Here is a 16,042-nt window from a genome sequence, read left to right as displayed (position 1 = left end):
AATAAATAGGGAAATCATGCTTCTGTTGCTCCAATTGGCCTGTTAAAGCAACTTTTTGGATCTGTGCAACTATTAAGTTCTTTAACAATTCTCTTGCATTGAGTACATGTGATAAATTAAAATTAAAAAAAAAATCCTGGATCTTTAAATTTTAATACAGGTAAGTTAAAGAGAGTAGAAAACTCTGAGAGACCAGTGTGTGGGGAAAAAAATGTTCTGGCTTCTCTGTCTCCATAGTTAATTTCATTCTAGCTTTAAAATCAAAGTGCCTCTATGCAATAAAATCCATGGAAAAGTCTTTTGATGTCTTGAATACTTAGCACTTTCTCTGGCATTATAAAATAACTTTATAGGGCAGTTAATCAAGTGACAGTAAGAGGCATACTCTACAGAGAGCTCATTTTAATATTTAATACGACTTATACTGAGCTCCAAAGTTGAAGGCAGTCTCATTTGCATATGTACATAGGATGTCAGTACTCCATCAAAGCAGTCAACTATCAAGTCAAGTCGTGGCATGCCCCACTGAATCAAGCAACTGACAAAAGACAGATCCACTCCATTCAATATCTATTCAACTTTCATGTTTACAGTTCTGTAGCAGTCTCTGCAAGAAAGCACTAAAGGAAGCAGGATGCTATTTCCTATCTCTCAAGAGAGCACAAACCTCGGGTAAACACAGATGCTTCCACATACCACATGAATACAAATTAAAGTACTGTGAATGCTGGGGGAAAGGCTCAAGAAGCATAAGGAAAACATGATTGAGATAGTATATCTCAGATAATGTTTGGGATGTTTAGATTTTAAGCTACTAGATATTTGGGGAAGAAAGTATAGAACATATATTTACATTATGTTAAACATATAGACACACCTAAATATATGTAGGGGAATACAGATATGAATTACACAGTTGTATTTACATGAACTTTCTTGAACTTTTTTCATTAATACTTATTAAACATTTTATTTATATTCCAGTTAGTTTAAAGCAATGTGGAGAAACATGATTATCTAGGGGTATAAATAAAATTGGGAGCATTAAGCTGTTAGGTTCCAGTTGTTATGATAACAACGTATTTCATCTAGTTTTAAAGTAATGATAGCCCAATAAATGAAATTATTAGGGCACTTGATTGTTATAAGACTTTGTACTTCAATGTCTCCCTAATTATTTCAGATTTGTTAATAAAAGGTTGAACAGCTAGGGGGCTCCAGGGGGAAGAACCAGGGAGAAGGGGTTCACCTCCATGAGGTAAGTGAGGGTGCATGAAAAGGGCCATAAGATGGAGGAGAAGGAAGAGGAGGAGGAGGAGGAGGAGGAGGAGGAGGAGGAGGAGGAGGAGGAGGAGGAGGAGGAGGAGGAAGAAGGAGGAAGAAGAAGGAGGAGGGAAAGAAGATCAAGAAGGAGGAGAAAGAGGAAGATGAAGGAGGAACAGGAGGAGGAGCAGGAGGAGGAGGAGGAGGTAGCCATAAGGTCAGGCATGAGGAGGTGCCAAGGGAGTTTGCCATGAAGACACTCACTAACAGCAAAGCAAGCCAACAAGTCTTTTTACTTGTTACAAGAGAACAAGTAACTCAGGGCATGTGACTGGGAAATAGCTAGGTAGCATAGACGGTTAGGAATATCTGCTTAGTTATTTTTACTTAAGGCTTGTTAAATAAATCTACAAGTCTCTGTCTCAATTACTTGGGCAGTATCCATGTTAGAAAAAAAAACAACTGCTTTTAAACTTCATCCCATACATATGCCTTCAATGAATGTTTTTTAAGAGATTGAAGCATATGTTTATGTATATATTCATATATATATTCACACACATTCATAAACACATATATAGCACAATTGTTTCTTTTTATTTTATCAAAAGAGAATCTCAGAGTCTTGCTATATAGTTCAGACTGTCTTCAAATTTACAATTGTCTTTTGTCTGCCTGCTAATTGCTGTGATTATGGACATGCATGTACTGTCTCACCGACCTTATCATAATCAAGTGAATGACTAAGAAACTCAATGGAATTGTGAGTGAAACTCTCCTAGAGAAAGGAGACCATGTTCTGAATCTGTGATGATTGTTATGTACTTAGGATGTCATAGAAGCAGACCAGTGTACCATTTCAGGTAGTGTTTCCTAAGGATCAATAGCAACAAGATTAGAACTTGGAATAAGAAAAAATAGAAAACTACAGGTTAAAACTCTTACTTTTGTCATTTTTGTTGGGTAATAGTGATACAAAACAACAACTTTCAATTCAAAGATAATATTTTATTTCTGTAACCAGACACATGTAATAATCGTAATTTAGAAACAGATTACCCAAACGCCATGCTCCAATGACAACACATAAAGTTTTTAATGTGAAAGCACAAAGAAAGTAATAAATAAGGACACTTCTCTAATGCATTGGTAATATCAGGTAACTTGGTAATTACATAGTGGGGGAGTCTCTGTCCTCAGAGACAATCTGATGGCATTCTTGGCCTGCAGTTGTTGGAAGCTAGGGAGTCAGTTAATCAATTTTGTAGAATGTTTAATGTAGATATGACTCCTCTGCCCCAGGAACTGCAGTTTACAAATTAAAATCCCATAACTGTACTTTATACATAAGGATAACAATATGCTACTATTTGTAAAACAGTATATATTCACCCTAGAATGACAACTTTCTGGAGCTATCAATTAAATATAATAAATACCATAAAATAAAACTGAACTATGAAGAAGAATTTTGATATTAATTCTAATATATATGGTTTTATATATAAAATATGTTTAAGTTTTAATATATTCTTCACATAATGCAGGATATTAATATTTTTATATCATTCAATTAAGTATGTTGTTCTTGTTAACTGAGATGATTATTGCAGTCTATTAATGTATATTTTGTCACTGATTTCTGCTCTGAGTTCCCTTTACTCATTTCTTCTTGTGTATGTTTTATGTTTGTGTGTGTGCGTGTGTCTGTCTGTGTGTGTCTCTCTCTCTGTGTGTGTGCATACCCTTGCTTGCATGTATGAGTATATGTTTTCAAAGTTAGATCACTTCAAAATGTCCCATAGCAGTAGGTTTTACAAAGGATTACATAAAATATGTTTATTTGAATTCTAAATATGTCTGTGTATCAGACCACTAGGTAGCAAAAAAAAAAAAAAAAAAAAAAAAAAAAAGCAAAATATTACTGGGTTCTATAGTGTATAACACATTTTAATCTTTCAATACAAATAGTTGTATTTTATCATTTCATATTTCACCCCTTCATCAAGTAAGAATCAGTAAAGAATAATGGCATTTCACAAAAAGCAAATTTAGGTGAAATAGTATTCTGTAGAGGTAGATTGGCACTGGCCCCCACAACTCTGTGTTTTGATTCATTGATTTTCTTCAATGTTTCCATCTGTTGCAAAGAATACTTTTTTTGATGAGTGTCAAGGACTACACTTATCTGTGGAAATAATTTAGAATAATTTAGAAATTAGGCTGATTTAGTAAATTATTGGTTATGGATTCTCGTCCATGGGAAACATTGTAAAAGAGGTGTCCTAAAGATTGTGAAAGCCAAAAGGAGTTTGTTATGAGATTATGTCTTATAAAAGTATTAAAAGCTAAACCTATAAAGCCTCACCACATGACTTCACAAATCTGAGCTGAACAATAAACAGCTAAAATACATGTGGATAAGCCCATGATGCCTAGGCCTCAAAGAACTACAGGCAATTGAGGAAAGTGGGAGTAGGAAAGGTGCTTCTTCCCAGGGAAGAGCATACCAAATGGTTGACCACTACCAAATGGTCAACCCTAAAATTATATATAAAAGTCATAAGGCATAGCCAAACAGTGGTGGCACTTGCCTTTAATCCCAGCACTTGGGAGTCAGAGGCAGGTGGATTTCTTAGTTCAAGGCCAGCCTGGTCTACAGAGTGAGTTTTAGGGCAGCCAGGGCTACACAGAGAAACCTTGTCTTGAAAAACAAAAACAAACAAACAAACAAACAAACAAGGCTTTTGGCTGGGGCAGACACCTAGCTGGTGTGCTCCTGTGGAGACAACATATCCTGAGACATCCTAGAGGAGCCACTGCACTCAGAGCAGCAGGTAAGGACCCTCTCCCACTACCCTAAGCCCGAGAGCTACAACTGGGAGCCTGGGGCACTCAGAACACATCAGCCACCCAAACAACACCCCTCAGGAACACCACTTTCTTTCTGCCTCTCTCTGGGTCCATTTGGCTGGGGCAGACACCTCGCTGGTTGGCTCCTGTGAGCACATCATATCCTGAGCCATCAAGAGGAGCCACTACACCCAGACCAGCGAACTCCTAGCTAGTCTGCTCCCTTGAAGACACCATATCCTGAGATATCCTAAAGGAACCACTCTATTGAGAGCATCAGGATTTCAAGATCCCATAGATGGCCTGAGTCCCAGAAGTTGTTGCAGCCAGGATCACAGGATCACAGGATCACAGGATCACAGGATCACAGGATCACAGGATCACAGAGACATCTGGAACCTGAAGAGTTCTGACACAAGCAAGATAACTGGAAAGACAGGCTCCAGTCAGAGACAGCGAGTGGAGGTAGCACTAGAGTTAACCAGATGGCAAAAACCAAGTGCAAGAACATAAGCAACAGAAACCAAAGTTATCTGGCAACACCAGAACCCAGTTCTCCCACCATAGCAAGCCCTGGACACCCCATCACACTGGAAAAGCAGGATTCAAAATTAAACTTACTTCTCATGATGATGATAGAGAACTTTAAGAAGGACATAAATAACTCCCTTAAAGAAGTACAGGATGATACAGGTAAACTGGTAGAAATGCTTAAAGAGGAAACACAAAAATCCCTTAAAGAATTGCAAGAAAATACAACCAAACAAGTGAAGGAATAAACAAAACCATCCAGGATCTAAAAATGGAAGATAAACAATAAAGAAATCACAAAGGAGACTACCCTGGAGATAGAAAACCTAGGAAAGAGATCAGGAGTCAATGATGCAAGCATCACCAACAGAATACAAGAGTAGGAGAGAGAATCCCATGTGCAGAAGAACATTGTCACAACTGTCAAAGAAAATGCAAAATGCAAAAAGCTCCTAACCCAAAACATCCAGGAAATTCAGGACACAATGAGACGACCAAAGCTAAGGATAATAGGTATAGATGAGGGTGAAGACTCCCAACTTAAAGGGCCAGTAAATATCTTCAACAATATTATAGAGAAAAACTTGCCTAACTTAAAGAAAGACGTGTCCATGAGTATACAAGAAGCTTACAGAACTCCACATAGACTAGAACACAAAAGAAATACCTCCTGTCACATAATAATCAAAACATCAAATGTACAAAACAAAGAAAAAATACTAAAAGCAGTAAGGAAAAAAGATAAAGTAACATATAAAAGCAGACTGATAAGAATTACACCAGAATTCTCACTAGAAACTATAAAAGCCAGAAGATCCTGGACTGATATACAGTTCCTAAGAGAACACAAATGCCAGCCCAGACTACTACACCCAGCAAAAATCTCAATCATTATAGATGGAGAAACCAAAATATTCCATGACAAAACCAAATTTACACACTATCTTCCCACAAATCCAGCACTTCAAAGGATAATTGATAAAAAAAACTCCAACACAAGGAAGGAACTACAACCTAGAAAAAGCAAGGAAGCAATCTTCCAACATCCCCAAAAGAAAATAACTACACAAACATAATTCCACCTCTAATAACAAAAATAACAGGAAGAAACAGTCATTTTTCCTTAATATCTCTTTAACATTAATAGACTCAATTCTCCAATAAAAAGATGTAGACTATCAGACTGGATACATAAACAGGACCCAAAATTTTGCTGCATACAGGAAACACACCTCAATTACAAAGACAGACACTACCTCAGAGTAAAAGGATGTAAAACAATTTTCCAAGCAAATGGTCCCAAGAAACAAGCAGAAATAGCCATTCTAATATAAAATAAAATTGACTTTCAACCAAAAGTAATTTAAAAAGATAAAGAAGTACATTTCATACTCATCAAAGGAAAAATCTACAATGATGAACTCTCAATTCTGGACATCTATGCTCCAAATGCAAGGGCACCCATACTCATAAAAAAAAAAAAAGAAACTTTACTAAAGCTCAAAGCACACATTGCATCCCACACAATAATAGTGGGGGATTTCAACACCACACCCTCAGCAATGGACAGATCATGGAAACAAAAACTAAACAGAGACACAATGAAATTAACAGAAATTATGAACCAAATGGATTTAACAGATATCTATAGAACATTTCATCCTAAAACAAAAGAATATACCAGTTTCTCAGAACCTCATGGTACCTTCTCCAAAATAGACCATATAATTGATCACAAAACAAGCCTAAACAGATACAAAAAAATTGAAATGATTCCTTGCATCTTATCAGATAACCATGGACTAAGGCTTGTCTTTAATAATAACAAAAACAATGGAAAGCTCACATACACATGGAAACTGAACAATGCTCTTCTCAATGATGACTTGGTCAAGGAAGAAATAAAGAAAGAAATTAAAGACTTTTAGAATTTAATGAAAATGAGGACACATCATACCAAAACTTGTGGAACTTCATGAAAATACTACTAAGAGAAAAACTCATAGCTCTAAGTGCCTACAAAAGGAAACTAGAGAGAGCATACACTAGCAACTTGACAGCACACCTGAAAGCTCTAGAACAAAAAGAAGCAAATACACACAAGAAAAATAGATGACAGAAAATAATCAAACTCAGGGCTGAAATCAACCAAGTTGAAACAGAAAGAACTAGACAAAATATCAACAAAACCAGCAGATGGTTCTTTGAAAAAATCAACAAGATTGATAAGCCCTTAGCCAGACTAACCAGAGGGCACAGAGACAGTATCCAAATTAATAAAATCAGAACTGAAAAAGGAGACATAACAACAGAAACAGAGGAAATTCAAAAAAATCATCAGATCCTATTACAAAGGCCTATACTCAATAAAACCGGAAAATCTGGATGAAATGGACAATTTTCTAGACAAATACCAGGTACCAAAGTTAAATCAGGAGCAAATAAACCATCTAAACAGTCCCCACAACCCAAAAGAAACAGCAGCAGTCATTAACAGTCTCCCCACAAAAAAAAAAAAAAAAAAAAAAAAAAAAAAAAAAAAGAAAGAAAGAAAGAAAAAAAAGCCCAGGACCAGATAGTTTTAATGCAGCATTCTATCAGACCTTCAAGGAAGACCTAATAACAATTCTCTTCAAACTATTCCACAAAATAGAAACAGAAGGAACACTACCCAATTCATTCTATGAAGCTGCAATCACACTCATACCTAAACCTCACAAAGACCCAACAAAGAAAGAGAACTTCAGACCAATCTCCCTTATGAATATTGATGCAAAAATACTCAATAACATTCTCGAAAACTGAATCCAAGAACACATCAAAACAATCATCCATCATGATCAAGTAGGCTTTATCCCAGGAATGCAGGGATGGTTCAATATTCAGAAATCTATCAGTGTAATCCACTATATAAACAGACTCAAAGAAAAAAAAAACCCAAATGATCATCTCACTAGATGCTGAGAAAACATTTGAAAAAATTCAACAGCCCTTCATGGTAAAAGTCTTGGAAAGATCAGGAATTCAAGGTCCATACTTAATAAAAGCAATATACAGCAAACCAGTAGCCAACATCAAACTAAATGGAGAGAAACTTGAAGCAATCTCACTAAGATTAGGGACTAGACAAGGCTGCCCACTCTCACCCTACCTATTCAATATAGTACTGGAAGTCCTAACCAGAGCAATTAGACAACAAAATGAAGTCAAAGGAATACAAATAGAAAAGGAAGAAATCAAAATTTCACTATTTGCAGATGATATGATAGTATACTTAAGTGACCCTAAAACTTCCTCCAGAGAACTCCTAAACCTGATAAACAACTTCAGCAAAGTGGATAGATATAAAATCAACTCAAACAAATCAGTAGCCTTCCTCTATTCAAGGGATAAACAGGCTGAGAAAGAAATTAGGGAAATGACACCCTTTACAATAGTCACAAATAACATAAAATATCTTGGTGTGAATCTAACCAAGCAAGTAAAAGATCTATATGACAAGAACTTCAAGTCTCTCAAGAAAAAAACAAAGCAGATCTCAGAATTTGAAATGATCTCCCATGCTTGTGGATTGGCAGGATTAATATAGTAAAAATGGCCATCTTGCCAAAAGCAATCTACAGATTCAATGCAATCTCCATCAGAATTCCAAATCAATTCTTCATAGAGATAGAAAGGACAATTTTCAAATTCATTTGGAATAACAAAAACCCAAGATAGGGAGAACTATTCTCAACAATAAAAGAACTTCTGGGGAAATCACCATCTCTGACCTCAAACACAGCAATAGTGATTAAAAACTGCATGGTACTGGTACCAGAGACAGGCAGGAAGATCAATGGGATAAAATTGAAGATCCAGAAATGAACCCACACACCTATGGTCACTTGATCTTTGACAAAAGAGCTAAAACTGTCCAGTGGATAAAGAACAGCATTTTCAACAAATGGTGCTGGTCCTACTGGAGGTCAGCATGTAGAAGAATGCAAATTAATCCATTCTTATCCCCTAGTACAAAGCACAACTCCAAGTGGATAAAGGACCTTCACATAAAGCCAGATACACTGAAACTAACAGAAGAGAAAGTGGGAAAGAACCTCAAATACCTAGGCACAGGGGGAAAAGTTCCTGAACAGAACACCAATGACTTATGCTCTAAAATCAAGAATTAATAAATGGGACCTCATAAAATTGCAAAGCTTCTGTAAGGCAAAGGACACTGTCAATCGGAGAAAATGGCAACCAACAGATTGGGAAAAGATTATTACCAATCCTACATCTGATAGAGAGCTAATATCCAATATATACAAAAAACTCAAGAAATTAGACTTCAGATAACCAAATACCCCTATTTAAAAAATGGAGTACAGACCTAAACAAAAAATCCTCAACCGAGGAAACTCAAATGGCTGAGAAGCACCTAAAGAAATGTTCAACATCCTTAGTCATCAAGGAAATACAAAAAAAAAAAAACAAAAAAAAAAAAAACAAAACCTCTGAGATTCTACCTCACACCAGTCAGAATGGCTAAGATCAAAAACTCAGGTGATAGTAGATGATGTCAAGGATGTGGAGGAAGAGGAACACTCCTCCACTGTTGGTGGGATTGAAAGCTGGTACAACCACTCTGGAAATCATTCTGGCAGTTCCTCAGAAATTTGGACATAGCATTACATGAGGACACAGCTATACCACTCCTGGGCATATACTCAGAAAATGTTCCAACATACAACAAGGACCTATGCTGCATTATGTTCATAGCAGCCTTATTTATAATTTATATTTATAAGCTTATATTTATAAGCTGGAAAGAACCCAGATGTCCTTCAACAGAGAAATGGATACAAAAAATGTGGTACACTTACACAATGAAATATTACTCAGCTATTAAAAACAACAAATTTGAGAAATTCTTAGGTAAATGAATGGAACTAGAAAATATCATTCTGAGTGAGATAACCCATCACAAAAGAACACGCATGGTATTCACCCACTGATAATTGGATATTAGCCCAGAAGCTCACAAGACCCAAGATTCAACTCACACACCACATGAAGCTCATGAAGAAGGAAGACCAAGTGTGGGTGCTTTGGTCCTTCTTAGAAGGAGTAACAAAATATTCAAGGGAGCAAATATGGAGACAAAGTGTGGGACAGAAACTGAAGAAGGGGCTGTCTGGAGACCATTCCACCTGGGTATCCATCCCATGTGCATTCACCAAAGGTAGACGCTGATGTGGATGTCAGGAAGTGCATGCTGACAGAAGCCTGACATAGCTGTCTCCTTAAAGGTCTGCCAGAGTCTGACATATTTAGAGGCAGATGCTCACAGCTAATCATTGAGCTAATCAAGGGGGTTCCCAATGGAGGAGTTAGAGGGAAAGACTGAAGGAGCTGAAAGGGTTTGGGGAGCCATGAAAAGAGCAACAATACCAACCAACCAGAGTTCCCCAGGGTCTTAACCACCAGCCTGGGAGTACATAGGGATGAACCCATGGCTCCAGCTGTAGGGGAGGATGGCTTTGTTGGGCATAGGTGGGAGAGGAGATCCTTGATCCCATGAAGGCTAGACTCTGAGTGTGGGGGAATTCAAGGGTGGAGAGATGGGAGTGGGGAAGTACATGAGGACACATCCTCATAGAAGCAGGAGGAGGGGGAATAGGATAGCGGGCTCCTGAGGGAGGGGGTAATGGGTAAGGGGATAGCATCTGAAATGTAAATAAAATATCAAATAAATAAATAAATAAATAAAGCAATCCTACTTCAAAATAAAGTCATGATACAGACTGAGCAGTACTGTACATATTTAGAAATAATGATTAATGAAAAGAATAGTATTTAAATTTGAAAGTGATCAGGGAGGCACATATAGGAGAGCTTAGAAGAAGAAAAGGATAGGAAGAAATGTTAACATTATATTATAATTCTCCAAATACTTTTATTTATTCTTCTCTCAAACATCCACTCCTCCCTGTACCTCCTCCTACCCTGACCCACCTTTCACCTCTCCCAGATTTAATCCTTCTCCATTTCTCTTCAGAGAAGATCAGGCCTCTCAGGGATATCAACTAAACGCAGAATAACAAGATGCAGTAAGGCCAGGCACATACCCTCATCTCAAGGCTGGACAAGGCAACCCAGTAGGAGGAAAGTGTCCCAAGAGCAGGAGCCAGAGAGGTTGAAGATACCAGAAAAACATGGCCCACAGAATCTACTAAGTAGGGTTCAAAGGGCCTCACAGAAAAAAAAAAAAAAAAGCAGCAATCATGGAGGCTGCATGTATCTGTGCTAGACCCTATGTATTTATGTTCTGGTTGTTTAGCTTGGAGTTTGGGGATGACTTCTAACAGTGGCAGTGAGGACATTTCTGACTTTTTGCATAAATATTTTTTAAAATTTTTAGAAATATTTTGGCAAGCATACACAATTCAGCAGACTCAGTTCTCTTTTTTTTTTTGTTGAGTTAAAATCCTAAGATTTATGAAGGATAGATAATTACAACAAAATCAATTGTATATTGTATAACAACAACACCATTAGCATGCTATATGAGAGAATCTGCTGGAAAATGATAATGGTTAAGTTATGGAGCACTAGATTTCAAATTTACATTGAACAGTTAATATGAACCTTGTACTGGCTGGTTTTATGTGTCAACTTGACACAAGCTGAATTTATCACAGAGAAAGAAGCCTCCCTTGAGGAAATGCCTCCATGAGATCCAGCTGAAATGCATTTTCTTAATTAGTGATCAAGGGATGGGAGGGTCCATTGTGGATGGTGCCGTTCATGGACTGGGAGTCCTAGGTTCTATACGAAAGCAAACTGAGCAAGGCAGGGGCAGCCAAGTCAGTAAATAACATCCCTCAACAGCCTCTGCATCAGCTCTTGCTTCCTGACTTTCTTGACTTTCAGTCCAGACTTCCTTTGGTGATGAACAGCAATGTGGAAAGTGTAAGCTGAATAAACCCTTTCCTCCCCAACTTGCTTCTTGGATATGGTGTTTTGTGGAGAAATAGAAAACAGACCTCATGGAGGAGTTAATATAATGTAAAATCTAGAGCTATCCATGGGAAGAGTGTACATAAGGCAAGAGATTGCCCTTCTGACTCAAGAACAACTACAGGTCAGTTTGGTCCATAGCAACAAAATATTTATGCAAAAGGTCAGAAATGTCCTCACTGCCACTGTTAGAAGTCATCCCCAAACTCCAAGCTAAACAACAACAACATAAACACAGAGGGTCTACCTAATATGACAGAGGTCATTAGGGGCTGGGTTTAGGAGCTGGGACAAGTACAGTCTTACAAGCCTTTGTTGTTACCTTGATTTGTAATGAGAGGGAGAGTTAGCAAGGCTTATAGAGTAAAGGTGATACACAGTCTGACTTAAATGTCAGAGGGCTCACTGTATATTACCTTAAGAATAAAGACGAGAAACAAGATTGGAAGTCAGATAGACACATATTGCAGTATTCAAAAGAGGCATAATGAAACTTTGAACAAATGTGAGGAGAGTTTATATTCATCAGGCTTATTCAATTCAGAGAAATAGAGCAAAAGAGAGAAATCGAGATATCAATTTTGTGTACAGTTTGGAATCTGTGTATGACCATGGATGCGAGTAGCCCGAGGTCTACAGTCAGCATCATACTGAAGACCAAGGGGAGCTGGTGGTTAGTAACTGGGTGCATGTCAGTTGAAAGACAGAACTACATCCTGGACCAACAACTGTCAGAGAATAAGAAGTCTTTTTTTTCCTCAGGCTTTTATTATATTTGGATTCTGAACAGATTAGATGGACCCATCCACTCTTGAGATGGAATTTGGTTCAGTGTCCTGATTTGAATATTAATGTCATTGCTGTGTACCTAATTTTTCCAAATTGAAACACTTTTTTCTAGAACAATGAAGACTTGTAATGTGCTGGGATCTGGAAAATCATTAGATTTCCAAGATTCATGTGGTCCCTTCCTAAGGTTATAAACACATTGAATAATTGCTGGGAATTCAACTTGGAGCCCTGCAGTTTAGTGATAGAGTGTCTGAGATAGGGCTTTCACCAGAATCACCCACAATGGGATGAGTTTTCCAGCAATGAGGTTGCTTTTCAGTCACTGGTACTATAAGCAACCATAATAAAATTGTCTTAATATTCATCAAGCTAAATATTAGAGAAACTATTTCTTTGGACTATTCCCAGTACATTGAGTGCTGGTTTCAACCAGAATATTGCCTATAGGTTCATATATTTGAATATTTGGTCACCAGTTGATGGAAATGCTTGGGAAGAATTGGAAAATGTCACCTTGTTAGAGGAGGTATGTTATCGATGCAGGCTTTGGGATTTCAAAAGGCTCATCCCAATTTTAGTATGCATCTTTTGTTGTAGGTTAAGATGTGAGCTCTATTCTGTTCCTTTGTTCCTCCATCATGGACTCTAACCATCTGAAACCATAAGCTAAATCATATGCCTTCTTTAATAAGTTGCTAATGTCATAGTATTTTATCATATCAAAAGAAATGTAACTATTCCAACTCTTTATGAGTTGAATACATTTTCCAGGAAAAGTCACACAACAATCATCAATGTGATCACAAAATGCCCTCCCTGAGAAATATTGACATATCTAAGCAATATGTAGCCAAATCAAGACAATTCTTAAAATTAACCACTAGGTGTTCTGAATGCTTTGTTAATAGGATTTCCTGACAAGAATTTTCTAGAAAATTAGCTATCAAGAGAAGCTAAGAAGAGAAAAATAACAATTAGTTTTATTTTCATTTTGCTTATAAAAAAGAGAGAGAGAGAAAGACAAAAAGCAGGGTCATAGTGTACCCTGGAATTCCTAAGGATGCACATCTTCTAAACACATAGGATATTTCAACTGCAGCCTGGCTTCTGACATGATATCTCTCAGTCACTAAACTGATGGAGAAGAAGACTGGAGAATCCACATTCTGCTCTAGAATAAGTATTTATTTTGCAAATAATTTTTCTATTTGTGCAAACTTTCAACTCTTTCTCATTTGCTTGATTTTACTTCTAAATTGTATAAATTGGCTTTCTATTTAGTTTTCAACATATCACTCTAACATTTGAATGCTTACCAAGGACAAAATAAATATTCTTATTTTGAGGCAAACCTACACTGATAATATAATTATAAGGAAAAAAAAAAGCCATCATAAAGGATCTGTCAGAAGACTTAAGAAGCAAAAAGCTTCTTATTTATGTTTGATTCTTTGATATGTAAATTATCCTGTACTTATCATCCAAAAGCATATTGTTTACATGTCAATTAAGTCTACAATGCCTGCAAATCCCCTAATTATATCACTATTGAGAGCTAGAAAATTGCAACTAGTCATGCTTCAGATAGTCTTTCACAGATGTCAAAGTAAATTACAGGTGAAGAAAAATAAACAACTTGTGAAGTACCACAGGGATACATTAAATCTATGCAACACATACAGCCTTCTTTTATTTCCCTCATTTTGTGAGGATACACATTTTATAGAAGAAGAGATTTTTCTCTCTATTATTTTTAGTGGCAAATTTATTCTGGGGTATTAAACACATACCCCTATGGTCCTCTGTTGATAAGCTAAATACAAGAAGAAAAGAATAAAGCATAGTTAGAGGTCATGTCATCTCATCTTGTGTGCTATAATGTGCCCTATTGACTGATGGAGAAAGCTTCAGTATGTACCAACCATGAGAGATTTATATTCATAAAACCTGAGTTTCTTAAAAATTCCCAGGTCCCCTTTAAAACTGGGATAGTCTTTGTACCTAGAAAGACTTCACAACTGCTGTTTTGATATCCATTTAATTTCATTTAATAAAATTAAACATACTCACACTTTGAAAGCTTTTGCTTAGCTCCTAAAAGAGAAAACTGTCAAATCTAGTTTATTGTTTTTGATGCCAATCTCAATTTATCAAGTCAGTCTGAGGAACAACAGCTGGAATTCATCTCTAGAGAAGCATACCACGAAGCTATCTGCTCAAAGCCAAGCCTGGGGAAATGTTTATCACACTATTGAACATTCAAGCAAGGTCTAAAGTTGCCACAGTCTTGTACGTCAAGAGAGTCAGCTTCTTTTACAGACAACATCTTGTATGAAATTGATAGAAATTCCTTTTCTTCACAACAAGAACACCTGTGAGCCCCACTTACATCTAAATATAGTACCAGCTTGTTAGATATATTCAGAATGATATAAATTCTTTGAAAAACAAAATCCTCCAAATTATTGTCACTGACGTAGACAATACAACTGCCAACCGTTAGTATAATACTGCCTTTTTTCTTGCATTTAAGCTCCAAAATACTAGTTTTAGAATGGCATAGATAGTCAAACCATAGCACCCTGCTATCCTGAAGCAGATATACTAGGAAAACTGCAGCCCAACCTACTACCCACCAAACTTAATGTTTTTCCTTTAAACATTAAGTTAGTGTTTTGTTAAAAAAAAAATGGCATTAAAATACAGAGTCTTATTTGTGTTTGACAACTACTCCTGATTATAGAATCTGTCTTAGAGTATGGTCAGTATAATCTGTGCTTATTACATTGAAGAAAACTGATTTTTACATCTCTCAACAGCTACCATTTGTGAATAGCTTCTTTGCTAAGGATGTGACTTTGTACCCACTTCTCCCATTTATGCTGGGATGGAGTTTGTTTGTCTATTTGTTCTGGCTCGAGCTTACTTGCAGGTCTTAAGAATTCTGTCACAGTCATGATGAGTTCATATTAATATCTTTTGTGTCTTCTCACTCTTCCATTAAAATAAAGTACATATCTGTTTTATCTGTTTTTCTGAATTTAATTGCAGTCTCTTAAAAGGACATCAAGGCAGAATTTTACAGCCAAGTTTTATCTGAAGTAATAAGTTCATAACTCTGACAATTTAATTTCAAATGGAGTGTCATATTTTGTTTATAATAGAAACATGTAAGTAGTCTGTCCTTTGTGTTTGCATCTGTATGTGTAAATTGCTGAGAAACTTGTAATTGTATACCTAAGAACACCAATTGTAGTGCACACAAATGTACAATATCCATTTTAAAATTTATAGTAATTTTTTGAAATAAAACTTGTCTCTAATTCTTCAATTATCTATCTACTTGGTATTATTACAGTAGAAAATATGATGAAAATTAGTTTTCAATTTAAAGAATATTGACTTAATTGCTTCTTGGCCTGTTGTATGAGATCAACTATAAAAAAAACAGATCAAACAAATACTTATTTCTATTTTGCATTAGATGGATACATTTTGTATTTTACTCAGGGTTTCCCAGCCCACATACTCCATCAGTCTTCCCTATCATTATTGTTTTTCTAAGACTATTCCTAGGAGTTATTATATCAAAGTGAGATGT

Source organism: Arvicanthis niloticus, chromosome 29, assembly GCF_011762505.2.
Source record: "Arvicanthis niloticus isolate mArvNil1 chromosome 29, mArvNil1.pat.X, whole genome shotgun sequence".
Taxonomy (NCBI): Eukaryota; Metazoa; Chordata; class Mammalia; order Rodentia; family Muridae; genus Arvicanthis; species Arvicanthis niloticus.
This window is presented reverse-complemented; position numbering follows the sequence as displayed.